Below are 13106 nucleotides of genomic sequence, written 5' to 3'. Positions count from 1 at the left end.
ATCCCTTAGAACTGGGATAATAGGCTAAACAGATATTTCTTCACAAGCCAGTATGAGATCAAGCATTTCAAACACTTCAGATTTCTTCACAGTTCCACGAGATCCATGCATACAAAGAGCCATGATGAGCTCAAATGTTAAACTATATACGTACTTACCTCTAAAAACTACATAAAAGTATGAACTTTCCTTAACTACTTAGAACTGCCTCCCTACATAATAACCAGAAAGATCTCCTGATTCGTGCAGTCTCCCTTATAGCTTCTAATTTGTTGGTGAATGGATCGTTAGCCACAAAAACTGGCAGACAGCCAGGACTGCTAAACATATATAGGAGCAGATTGCCCCAGCAAGAATCATAATGAAGAAGATTGAGATAAAACTGTCTCCTTCAAAGCTTGATCTGCTAATTAGTTGATATTGCTATGTGACTTGGCAGCCCCATAATTCTAGTCCCGATATTGCACTACTCAACCCACCTGGTGACTATTCGTTAGGCCAACAAGTCCTTATGGCCTGACGCTGTGGTTCATCGCTTTGGGTCCCACTGTTGGCAAAATTGTGCACTATTAAAATATTGGTCAGCAGTGAAGGAGAGGTGATGGTATACAATTCCTAATCACTAGATTGTGTGCTGAAAACCTGTGTTCAGTTCCACACCTATTTGCAAAGCTCATATGGACTGAAGGCATACAATACTGATGATGCATGATAAGCCAGTCAGGCTGAGACGTTAAACCGTGAATCTTTGCGTTACTGGACACTAGCAGGCTAAACGCTGACACTGGGTTTCCCTATCTCCCTACATCATCATCACTACTCCTCCTCCTCCTCCTCCTCCTCCTCCTCCACCATCACCACCGCTGATGCTTTTCGGTCTTCTGCAACTTAGTACTGTTCAAAGCTCTGTATACCAGTCCAGTATATCATACTGCTATGGGCATTTTCCCTATACCCTTCAAAATAAGCTGCAGAATTTTAAATTTTTTGCTGTAATGTGCATAGGCTATCTTTCTGCCATTGATAGTAACCATTCACCTACCGAGCTGCAAATATCAGTCACCTGCTTCAAGAATGTATAGGGATCTGATGATGCTTGTTTTTTTAAGGGGCCTAACATCGAAGGTCATCGGCCCGTAAGGGAACGAGATGGACAACATGATATATGACAGTTAAAATTTTAAAATGTATCCACTGACTAGAGTTTTAAAAACAATGGAGATGAAGAAAAATGAGTATGAGATTAAAACAATCACTGGATCTAATTTGCAATGCCTTATCTATACTAATATTATCAAGAGGAAAAATTTGTAACTTTAAAATGAGTACAAAATTTTATTGTTCCACCTTCTCAACACTTAAAATCATTTAACGTTTATCAAAACATTACAATATAATAATAACAGGTACTAGTTTTGGTCCGTTTTTTGGACCATCATCAGCCTAGCCAAAATTACAAGCAAAAGACATAATCTAAAAATGAAGTGATATGGATGAACAAGGGGATGGGATGGTGATGGAATGACATACAGCAGTAAAAACCTTATACATATATTACAATAAATATGACCAGAATATGTTAAAATTAACAGATGAATAAAAGCATTGTGATGCCGTTTAAAATCACTTGGTGACAAAGTCTTAGGTTGACGGTTGAACTTGTGTTGCACACTTAAATTTGAGTGAAATCTTATGGAAGTTCTTATGTTTCTGGAAGGTTCTAAAAGCGAGTTCCATAATGGCGCAGAGGGAATTGTCCAATATGACCAGTATAGACTTGACGAATTGAGAAAGATGAACTCGTTCTATGTAGCATGAACGATTGCTGTTTATTTAAAGGTGGTCTCAATATAGTCGGAACCCAATGAACCTGAAGAACAAAACTGGAATTAACTCGAGAGATCTAATAAAGAAAATACAAGGGGAAGAGGGGCGAAATAATGAGTACTCACCTTGCGCTTTTTGTAGAACAAGCTGCTGGAATGAGTGCAACGGACAGAGTGAGCATAACACGGAACAGAACAGCAAAATAAGAGAGGGGGATGCGGAGGGGAAGGGTGACGTAAGTGTGGAAGGAGATGGGAGGGAGGGAAGTTAATGGTATTTGTGGTGGTGGGGGACCCTTAATTGATTTAAAGAAAAGGTTATGAACAGCTGATTTATTTTTCCTATAATAGGAAATAAAATATTGGGTTTCTCTGTAATTTCATTAAGATTGTAGTTGGCATTGAAATATTGATCCAAATGTATGTAAAAACTCTGTTATGTTGAGTAGAGGTCCCTTTTTAGCTATTTCGAGTATGTCCATGTCTGTTTCAATATTCGTAAAACTATGGTTATAATCGACCCTATGTTGGCAGATGGCTAAAAATTTGTTGTATTTGACCGCGTTGAAATGCTTAGAATATCTAATATTGAAGCTCCTACCACTCTGCCCTATGTAGGAAATATTTTAACATGTGTTACATCTAATTCTGTAGACACCTGATTTTGAGTACCTGTTTATTTTATTAATATGTGAGGTGTTATGTAAGATGTGCATGTTGTTGTTGCTGGTTTTGAAGGCTATTTTCATGCCTTTCTTCTTTAAAACATTAGTAATCATGTGAATTCCATTGACATAGGTAAAAGTGGAGAAAGAATCGTGTTTGGATGATTTTTTTAAGCGTGGTCTTACGTCGGAATTTGTGTTTACTAATGATATTTTCTATGAATTGATTATCAAAGCCATTGAATCTAGCAATGTGACGGATAGTATTCAATTCTGTGTGGAAATCTTTTTTATTCCTGGGTATGTTGAATGCTCTATGTATAAGACTATTATAGGTTGCTTTTTTTGTGCAGGAAGGGATGAAATGAATCTTGTCGGATTGTGACGGCCGAATGGGTGGGTTTTCTGTATAAAGCCGGTGTATCCATTCGCCCAATCATCAATTTTAGACCCAGTCCCCCTGTATAAAGCTATGCAACTTATCCAAGTGTTTCTAAGTAAACATTACCTTTTTTCACCTAAGAAGTCGGTTAGAAACTCCTTCGAATTAATAGACAAACTTAATAAATTTAACATGCGTCCTGACTATTCACTTCATTCCTTTGACTTTGTTAATATGTACCCCAGTATACCAATTCCCATCAACAAAAATAATCTACAAAAAAAGTCACCTGAGTAAACTGGAAATCCAAGATTTTATTACATTGCTCAAATTGGTAGTTAACAACAACTTTTTTATGTTTAATGGTACTATTTACCAACAAAACGGTCTAGCAATGGGTTCACCAGCTTCCGGGATTCTCGCAGAAATCTATTTAGACTTTCTCGAGAACAAAAAAATCAACAATAAATTTGATAACATACTTTCTTGGGCAAGATACGTCGACGATGTCCATGTAGTTATTAAAGAGAACCTGCAAGATGCTAATACCACACTTCTAACATTAAATAACATCGATCCTCACATTAAGTTCACTTTGGAGTCAGAAGTAGATCAAAAAATCAATTTTTTGGATCTTACCATTACTAGACAACAGGAATCCCTAACCTACAAGATATACAGAAAACCCACCCATTCGGCCGTCACAATCCGACAAGATTCATTTCATCCCTTCCCGCACAAAAAAGCAACCTATAATAGTCTTATACATAGAGCATTCAACATACCCAGGAATAAAAAAGATTTCCACACAGAATTGAATACTATCCGTCACATTGCTAGATTCAATGGCTTTGATAATCAATTCATAGAAAATATCATTAGTAAACACAAATTCCGACGTAAGACCACGCTTAAAAAAATCATCCAAACACGATTCTTTCTCCACTTTTACCTATGTCAATGGAATTCACATGATTACTAATGTTTTAAAGAAGAAAGGCATGAAAATAGCCTTCAAAACCAGCAACAACAACATGCACATCTTACATAACACCTCACATATTAATAAAATAAATAGGTACTCAAAATCAGGTGTCTACAGAATTAGATGTAACACATGTTAAAATATTTCCTACATAGGGCAGAGTGGTAGGAGCTTCAATATTAGATATTCTAAGCATTTCAACGCGGTCAAATACAACAAATTTTTAGCCATCGGCCAACATAGGGTCGATTATAACCATAGTTTTACGAACATTGAAACAGACATGGACATACTCGAAATAGCTAAAAAGGGACCTCTACTCAACATAACAGAGTTTTTACATACATTTGGATCAATATTTCAATGCCAACTACAATCTTAATGAAATTACAGAGAAACCCAATATTTTATTTCCTATTATAGGAAAAATAAATCAGCTGTTCATAACCTTTTCTTTAAATCAATTAAGGGTCCCCCACCACCACAAATACCATTAACTTCCCTCCCTCCCATCTCCTTCCACACTTACGTCACCCTTCCCCTCCGCATCCCCCTCTCTTATTTTGCTGTTCTATTCCGCGTTACGCTCACTCTGTCCGTTGCACTCATTCCAGCAGCTTGTTCTACAAAAAGCGCAAGGTGAGTACTCATTATTTCGCCCCTCTTCCCCTTGTATTTTCTTTATTAGATCTCTCGAGTTAATTCCAGTTTTGTTCTTCAGGTTCATTGGGTTCCGACTAAATTGAGACCACCTTTAAATAAACAGCAATCGTTCATGCTACATAGAACGAGTTCATCTTTCTCAATTCGTCAAGTCTATACTGGTCATATTGGACAATTCCCTCTGCGCCATTGTGGAACTCGCTTTTAGAACCTTCCAGAAACATAAGAACTTACATAAGATTTCATTCAAATTTAAGTGTTCAACACAAGTTCAACCGTCAACCGTCAACTTTGTCATCAAGTGATTTTAAACGGCATCACAATGCTTTTATTCATCTGTTAATTTTAACATATTCTGGTCATATTTATTGTAACATATGTATAAGGTTTTTACTGCTGTATGTCATTCCATCACCATCCCATCCCCTTGTTCATCCACATCACTTCAATTTTAGATTATGTCTTTTGCTTGTAATTTTGGCTAGGTTGATGATGGTCCAAAAAACGGACTGAAACTAGTACCTGTTATTATTATATTGTAATGTTTTGATAAACATTAAATGATTTTAAGTATTGAGAAGGTGGAACAATATAATTTTGTACTATTTTAAAGTCAAGTCTTAACTCAATACGGAACCCAACCATGAAGTTTATTACTTTTAAAAAAAATTTGTATGTTTGTAACGAATAGACTCAAAAACTACTGAAAGACTCAAAAACTACTGAACCGATTTTAAAAATTACTTCACCTATAGAAAGCTACATTGCCAGTGAGTAACATGGGCTGTATTTTATTTTCAAAACAATTCGAGGTGGGGGACTCGGGGGGGATATAAAAATAATAGGCTAATATAGGCAAAATATTGAATCTGTCATATAAGGACGAGACAAAGCTCAATTTAATCCTCTTGACGCAAAGAACAAAACTCGGTAAGCACTACGGGCCCGAAAGCAATGTTTTAAGGCCCTAAAACCAACCGTTACGGAGATATTGGCACCACACTAACCCTGCTCCAAGAATCGGATAAAGTAATGACCTGCCGTAACCATGGCAACGTTAGCTCCAGGATTCTACAGCAGCGAAATTATCTACAATAAATCACAAAAACCTAACATGTTACAGACATGAAAACTGATATTTGGAATCCCCTTTAAAATTAAAAGAACACAAATATTCGTTTTCAGAAAATCCACTTGGGGGGGGGGGTGTGTGTGTGTGTGTGAAAAAAGTGAGGAAGGAGTTGAATTATTTATATCAGGATACATATATCTCAAAAGATGAAGATGTTACAGACTTAAAAATTGGTACTTGGAATCTTCAAAAATGAACACACTCTATTTGGAAAATCCACTTAAGGGGGTGAAAAGAATAAAAAAGCGAATGAATTTTTAAAATGAGTACCATCTTCTTCTTCTATCGCTTTACCAACACCTGTGGGGTTGCGGGTGCGAACTGTGTCGCACATGTGGATTTGACCCTGCTTTATGGCTGGATGCCCTTCCTGACAGCAACCATATGTGTAGGAATGTAATCTATACTTCTATACTAATATCATAAAGAGGAAAAATATGTATATTTGTTTGTAACGGATAGACTCAAAAACTACTGAACTGATTTTAAAAATTACTTTACCTATAGAAAACTACATTGCCAGTGAGAAACATGGGCTGTATCTTATTTTCAAAACAATTCGAGGGGGGGGCGACAGGGGGAGATATAAAAATATTAAAATAATAGGCTAATATAGGCTAAATCGAATTTGTCGTACAAGGACGAGACAAAGCTCATTTTAAGCCCCTTGGCACAAAGAACAAAACTCAGTAAACCCTTCAGGCCCGAAAACCATGTTTTAAGGCCCGAAAACCAACCATTATGGAGATATTGGAACCAAACTACCCCTGCTCTAGGAATCGGGTAAAGAAACGAACGGCCATAACCATGGCAACGTCCAACGTCAGCTCCAGGATTCTATAGCAGCTAGATTATGCATGTACGTTTGGGCATAGCTGCCAACCAAAATTGATATACATATGACTTACTATCTGGAAAAAATAAACTGTTGTGCAAGACGCTCATAGCACTCCTTTGATCGTGGATGGAAAGGGAGTGAAGTATAAAAATAATAGCCCCGGAGATCTCAGTAGTACAGCGACCAGCGGTTGCCGACGGGCCACCATTTTTACGTACTGGCTTAGGTTTCAGCATTTTGCGGAGTCTGTTACCTATAGTTTAAACTATATTCTATCAAATCATGGAGTAGTAGGATCACTGATGTTATTAGTGCCGATATTTAGGTCCACTTTTTCGATCATTGTAACCCTGAAAACAACTTATATACTGTACACACTTGAAAAAATTTCTCAACATTTATACTCAGATTCATTATATGATGTGCGACATGAGTGACAAGCCCTGAGAATTATAATTATCGATAATTATAGTAGTTTCTTTTATGTATCACGTATTTCCTTGATCATTTGTAATAGTTACGAAATGTTGGATCAAACAAATACATACAATAATATTTTATTTGTGGTACTATCTAGCGGAAGTATACTTACACTAAACCTGCAGCTTTGTAAAGGGAGCAGGTATATCTAGGTGGGAACGAGGGAAAAACATGGTAGCAAAAAATCTTAGAGGTCAGCGCTAATTAGGAATTATTATTTAGAGGCCCCATGAAGAAGAAGAAACACTATAATTCCAAACATGACAAATTTCTACGTTCTTAAGTAAATACACCAGTGATATAAATATCTAATGAAGTCAGTCACACCGATAGTATGAGTAACTAAAGCCAGTTTCCGATAACCCATATGACGAACAGGTACTTCAGCTAGTTGTCTAACAAAATGAGAGAAAATACACGAAACAAAGCAATAAGGCATTGCCTGAAAGTGCAGAGATATATACAGACATGCCAACTTTGAAAAGTGAAAAATCAGGAGAAATTTCGCAGCGAATCGCGACGTATTACAACATATCACTGATGGCAGAACATGTACAAATTCATTATAATTCAATACATTAACAATTCTATTTCCTCATATATATATATATATATATATATATATTTTTTTTTTTCCATCATTTACATGTGAATACTAAATATTGGACATACCTGAACTGTAGGAACATGTGACTTCTCATCCTTCAACATTGTGATCACATTACGACTAATTGTTGTTCAACACACCAGTAGCTGGCTTAGCCTTCTTCAGAAACTCGGAACTAAATTTTTGCTCAAAGCACTTGCCTTGCTGAACTGATTTCAAGGTTAAAAGTTTCTCCAAAGTTTGTTCAGACAGCAAGGATCTGAACTGTGTTTTTGTCTTTGTGACTCTGCTAAAAATCCTTTCACATTCTGCATTGCTATGTGGAATTGATAAAATAGCAAGCATCACCTTAGAGGGTCTGTCATATTTAAGTACACCATCAGCTGATTTCATCTGACCTACCAATGCCCATTGAACATCAGTTCTTCCTTTTGCAAGGTCTGTTTCTTCGAGCTGAAAGTTACAGAACTGGGAGTGCAGAATATCAGTTTCTTTATCCAAATGTTCCGTTTCACTAGTCAAAATGTTCGGACACTTGTTTATGAAAAATCTAAGGCTAGAAAATGATGCCTTACATTTAGCAGAAATATTTGCAACTTCTGCGTTAATTAAAACTTCATCTTTGAATGGAAATTAGTGTACCATGTAGTCACACGATGAAGAGAAACACTTTCTAAAAGAATATGCACTTTTCCTCAGACTTCAGGGTGTTCACTAAAACAAATGCAGAGTTCCCTATCATCAGATCACAATCATCCTTTTAATTTGCTGGAGTATGATAATCTACATCAAGGAGAGAGGAGGATCTTTTAATAACGTCTGGTTTCACAAAACTTGCCATCACATTCTTCAATAGTTCCTCCAAAACTGACCCAATAAGTGGATGTGCGGTATACTTGACTGAGGAGCTACGTTTAGATTCTCAAAGATATCCATAAAACTTGAAAGAATAAGGCAAAAATATTCATGTAAATTTGATGAAAGGAACATGAAAAGAAGTCATTCTTCACGTGACAATGCATGGTTCTTAGTGTCAGAAGTAGTTTCATTTTTTTAGTGAAACTGATGACTGTCTTTTCCTTTTAACTGAGGAGTGAGGTGAAATGTTATGACAATCCTTAACGTTTTCAGACAAACAAGACACATCTGCACTTAAACTGTGCTTAGGAATTTTGTAAGTCTTCAAAGTTCCCATCTGAGAATCCTTACTCACAATTTCGCTCCCGAATAATGTAACCAAAGGGTCCCACTTCAGCAAAATCCTATCTAAACACCTTCTTAGTGATAATCATCGAGTAAGCAAATACTTCAGAATTTTCCTGATCTCTGTGTTGTGTAAAGTCTGAAATTCTCTGAACTTTTCTTTCCTCTTTGCACACCTTTCCAGATAATAAAATATATCAATTATACTTTCATCTACATTTACGGGCAAGCACGCCGCACTCTTCTCGGCAGCAAGATTAATTAGGTGACAAGAGCAGCCTACGATGATTGTGTTACTATTTTCCCGCTTCAAACATCCTGCCACACCATTCTTTAATCCTACCATTACTGGAGCATTATCAGCACCAAGAGCTAGGCAGTTTTTTAATGGAATGCAGAATTCCCGAAAAGTTGAGAGCAAAAGATTGGCAATGTTAGCTCCAGTAGCATCCCCTTCTAAATTAGGCACAGAGAGTAGACAACTCTGAATTTCATTGAGTTCAGGCTTAAAAAATATTACAACAATGGTATAGGCCTATATCTTTAAGTCGCTTTTATTGCTACCATCAGTAGCAACAGAAAATGCATTCACCTGCAAATGTGATACAATTTTCGCCCTTTCTTCCATGCACATTTCTGTAATGATAGCCGCTGTTTTCGTTCTAGCACACCCACATCGTTTAGCGATTTCCGAATCAGGAAACATTTTGCGAAACAAAGGTAGCGTGTGATCGGCACAACTTACAGGCAGGTTATTTTCTTCTATAAATGACGTAAATAAACCCTCGGCATTCGTCACAGGATTTACATCTTGGTTTTTACATGAAAAGTTCAGTTTCTGGTTTCTTTCTACACACTGAACACTCTCCTTATGTTTTTTCGTTTGCATGTGCTTGAGTATATCGCATTTCCCGCCATGTGCAACTGCAAAATCAAACCTACATATAGTACAGAATGTGAACATTGGTCCCTTTCTGGATTCACTCAAACACGGAAACTCTTCCCTATAAGCACTTTTAAACACTGCATCATATTTCTTTTTTTTTTTTTTTTGGCCAAAACAAATATTAAGGCATAACACGAGCACTTCTGCAGGTCTTGCCCCGGGTAGAAAGACTATGTTTCTGAGGTTAGGTTACTCCAAAGAGAATGTTACTCGCTTGAATCGCTTGCAAAGAGAGTGACTGTATTATAGACCAAAGAGCAGCACATGACTGGCTACCGTGGCCCGTACTGCCATCTGGTATCATTATTAGAGCTACTATCGACCAGCCATACTCAGCCATATATCGATAGAACGAGGAAATCCACGGGAGTTTAAAATAATACGAAAATTACGGACATTGCTCTGAAAATCGGGAGATCGGACCGGGAGATCGGGAGGAACGATGAAAAATCGGGAGTCTCCCGCTCAAATCGGGAGACTTGGCACATCTGTATATATAATTTACGTTAGACATTAAAATAATACACAACACAAACTGAAATGAGGTCAACAGGATAAAAGCGCAATTAACACAAATACACTAGAACAAAGGACATCATTACACACGATAAAAAAGACCACTATCCCTCATAAAGCGGATGAGGAGGTCTGCTGACTGCTCGTCATCTCGCAGGATGAGGGAGATTGTTTGTGGGAGTTTTAGACTACGGAGCAGATTGACCAGGTCCACGCACTCCGTAAGGATGTGTTCCACGGTACGATGATCACCACAAGTACACACCGGAGGGGGTTCTCCTTTCAATAAATGGGAGTGCGTCAGGATACCGTAGCCGATCCGAAGGCGAGATAATACCACTGCTTCCCTACGAGAAGCCTGAAGGGAAGTCCTCCATACCTTTGTTGTACCTTTTATCGCTCTCAGCTTATTTGGAAGAGGAGTGGCCTGCCACTCCATCTCCCAATGGGACATAACCACACGTCTCAGCTGAGAGTGAATATCACTTGCTGGAACCTTGTACAGCAACAGGGGCAGTGTAAATGCCTCCTTGGCAGCCTGATCTGCTAACTCGTTTCCCTCTACACCCATGTGGCTTGGGAGCCACAGAAATGTGATTCTGGTGCCGGCATCCGAACACCCGGCCAGCAGGTCCTGGATCCGCTGCACTAGAGGGTGCAGAGGGAAACGGGTACCAATAGACTGTAGCGAACCCAAGGAGTCAGTACACACAAGAAAGTGTCAGCGCTCATCGGACAGAGCATACCGCACAGCTTCCTGGTAGGAGAGACCATCCGGGGTCTTGATCTCCTGGATCTTCTTCTCACTCACATAGGTCGGACTGGTCCGATCTCGAGGAGAATGAAGACCAGAGCAGTTAGTGCACTTGTACGGAGTTGTGCACTCCTTCGCGCCATAAGCTCCTCTTTCACGAGTACCACACAGAGACTGATTAGAACAACGAGATACCATGTGTCCAAATCTCTGGCATTGATAGCATCGCACAGGAGGCGGGATGTACGGCCCCACATTGCAACGATAGGTTGTTAGCTTGACTTTCTCTGGCAACACTGACAATCTGAAGGAGACTATGAATGCACCCGCGGCAACTTCTTCACCGTTGACTTTGCGCGTGATATGCCGGACGTGGGTCACACCACAGTGCTTCATGTCTTCCATCAATTCATCGTCAGTGTTCAGAACGAGATCACGGTGGAAAATAACTCCACGAACCAGATTCAAGGTTTTGTGCTCTTCCACTTTGACGGGGATGTCGCCAAAGTGGTCGCACTTAAGCAACCGATCTGCTTGGAGCGCAGTGCTCGTCTTTAGAAGCAAACCACAATTGCGCATTTTCTTAAGGTCCTCAAGTTCACCATATACACCTTCAATGTGTCGACTGAAAATAATGGATTTAACAAGCTTGAAGTCATGCCCATTGGTTCTGTTAGCAACCAGGAACCTAAGGAAACTGGAACCCAGACTAATACGCTGCGCTTATTCCCAAGGGGTTGCGCCCCCCCCCCCCCCCCCCCCCTTAGGGAATCAAAAGTTAAAGACTTGGGTAGCAAATTACCCGAGGCGGCAGTGGTTTCGACACCATGCCTGAAATCATCCTCCCCGAATGCCACCCATTCCAATCAGAGGTCTCTGTAGCCGAACCAAGCAACCAAGGCAATACCTACTTGGTCATAGCTGGTACTGCCCAGGGTCTGATGTTGGACAATGCCTAATACGGGAGGACTGAGGCAATGAGCATGAGGACTCCCTTCCTCCAGTCACCCGCAATAGCATGTACCTCATAGCATGTACAGAGCACTAAATATAGATAAAAATAAATAAAAATAATTAATGATATGTCCTTCTGGCATTCGGCTGTGTGGGGACCTGTGTTGTCAGGCAGATACTACTGCCCGGGTACATGACACTCCCACCTGCCGCTTCCTGGGTGGTTACTGACACGGGCTTTCGAGCGTAGTCGCACACATAGGAGGTCCATCTTCGAGCAGCACACACATGAAAATTTTTTAAATGGTCTACAACTGACCCTAAAAAAAAACAATTAAAAAAAAGAGGGGATCATGGCCACATGACCCTTTTAGTCGCCTTCTACAACAGGCAGGGATTACCTGTGGATGTATTCAGCCTCTCTCATCCGCAGGAGGTCCAACACATTATACCAAACCGCAATCCATGTCCACGCCTAGGTCGCCCCTTTTAGTCGCCTCTTATGACAGGCAGGGGATACCGCAGATGTATTCTACATGTGCGTCCTCCACCAGCAGGGGGTAGAATGTATATGAACGGTTGGTGTCTATAGAAAATAAACCATATAAAGAGATCTACAACCTTCATTTACAACCCCATTAAAGTGATTACCCTAAGGAAGATCTTTCCTTATATTCATCATCATCATTAGTCGTTGTGCTCATTACTGAGCGTCGTGACCTCATAACTCCATCATTTCCTTGTTGCAACCTTGACAAGATGTCTCCATCCAGAGCGGTTTTCACATTTCGTTAGTATGACCTGAAGTGGTAGCCCAGTGATCTTCTTCGCCTGATCTATCCATCTGCTTGCTGTTCTTCCTCATGGTCTACTGCCTTCAATTTTGCCTTGTAAAATTACCTTTTCCAAGTTCTCTCCGTCTCGTCTCAAAATGTGGCCAAGGAACTGGAGGTAACGTTCACTCACACGGGAAGATAGACGTTTCTTGATGCAGAGTTCTTCCAGAATGGAAACATTAGTTCGTTTTTCTGTCCAGGATACACGTAGCATTCTCCGCCAACACCACATCTCAAAGGCATCAATGCGCTTTCTGTCTTTAGCATTCAAGGTCCAGGTCTCACAGCCGTACAAAAAGACGGAGAACACTAGTGATTC

The 13106-nt window shown here is 39.5% G+C and overlaps 1 protein-coding gene across 4 annotated transcripts in view; it reads right to left on the bottom strand.

Annotated features, from left to right (window-relative positions):
* hrg (hiiragi) overlaps nt 1–13106 on the bottom strand; it is a 210618-nt gene that overhangs the window by 62685 nt on the left and 134827 nt on the right. The window lies entirely within an intron of this gene.

Source organism: Anabrus simplex, chromosome 7 (assembly GCF_040414725.1).
Source record: "Anabrus simplex isolate iqAnaSimp1 chromosome 7, ASM4041472v1, whole genome shotgun sequence".
Classification (NCBI taxonomy): Eukaryota; Metazoa; Arthropoda; class Insecta; order Orthoptera; family Tettigoniidae; genus Anabrus; species Anabrus simplex.
The sequence above is the reverse complement of the archived record's forward strand: the minus strand, read 5'-3'. Positions and strand labels throughout refer to the sequence as shown.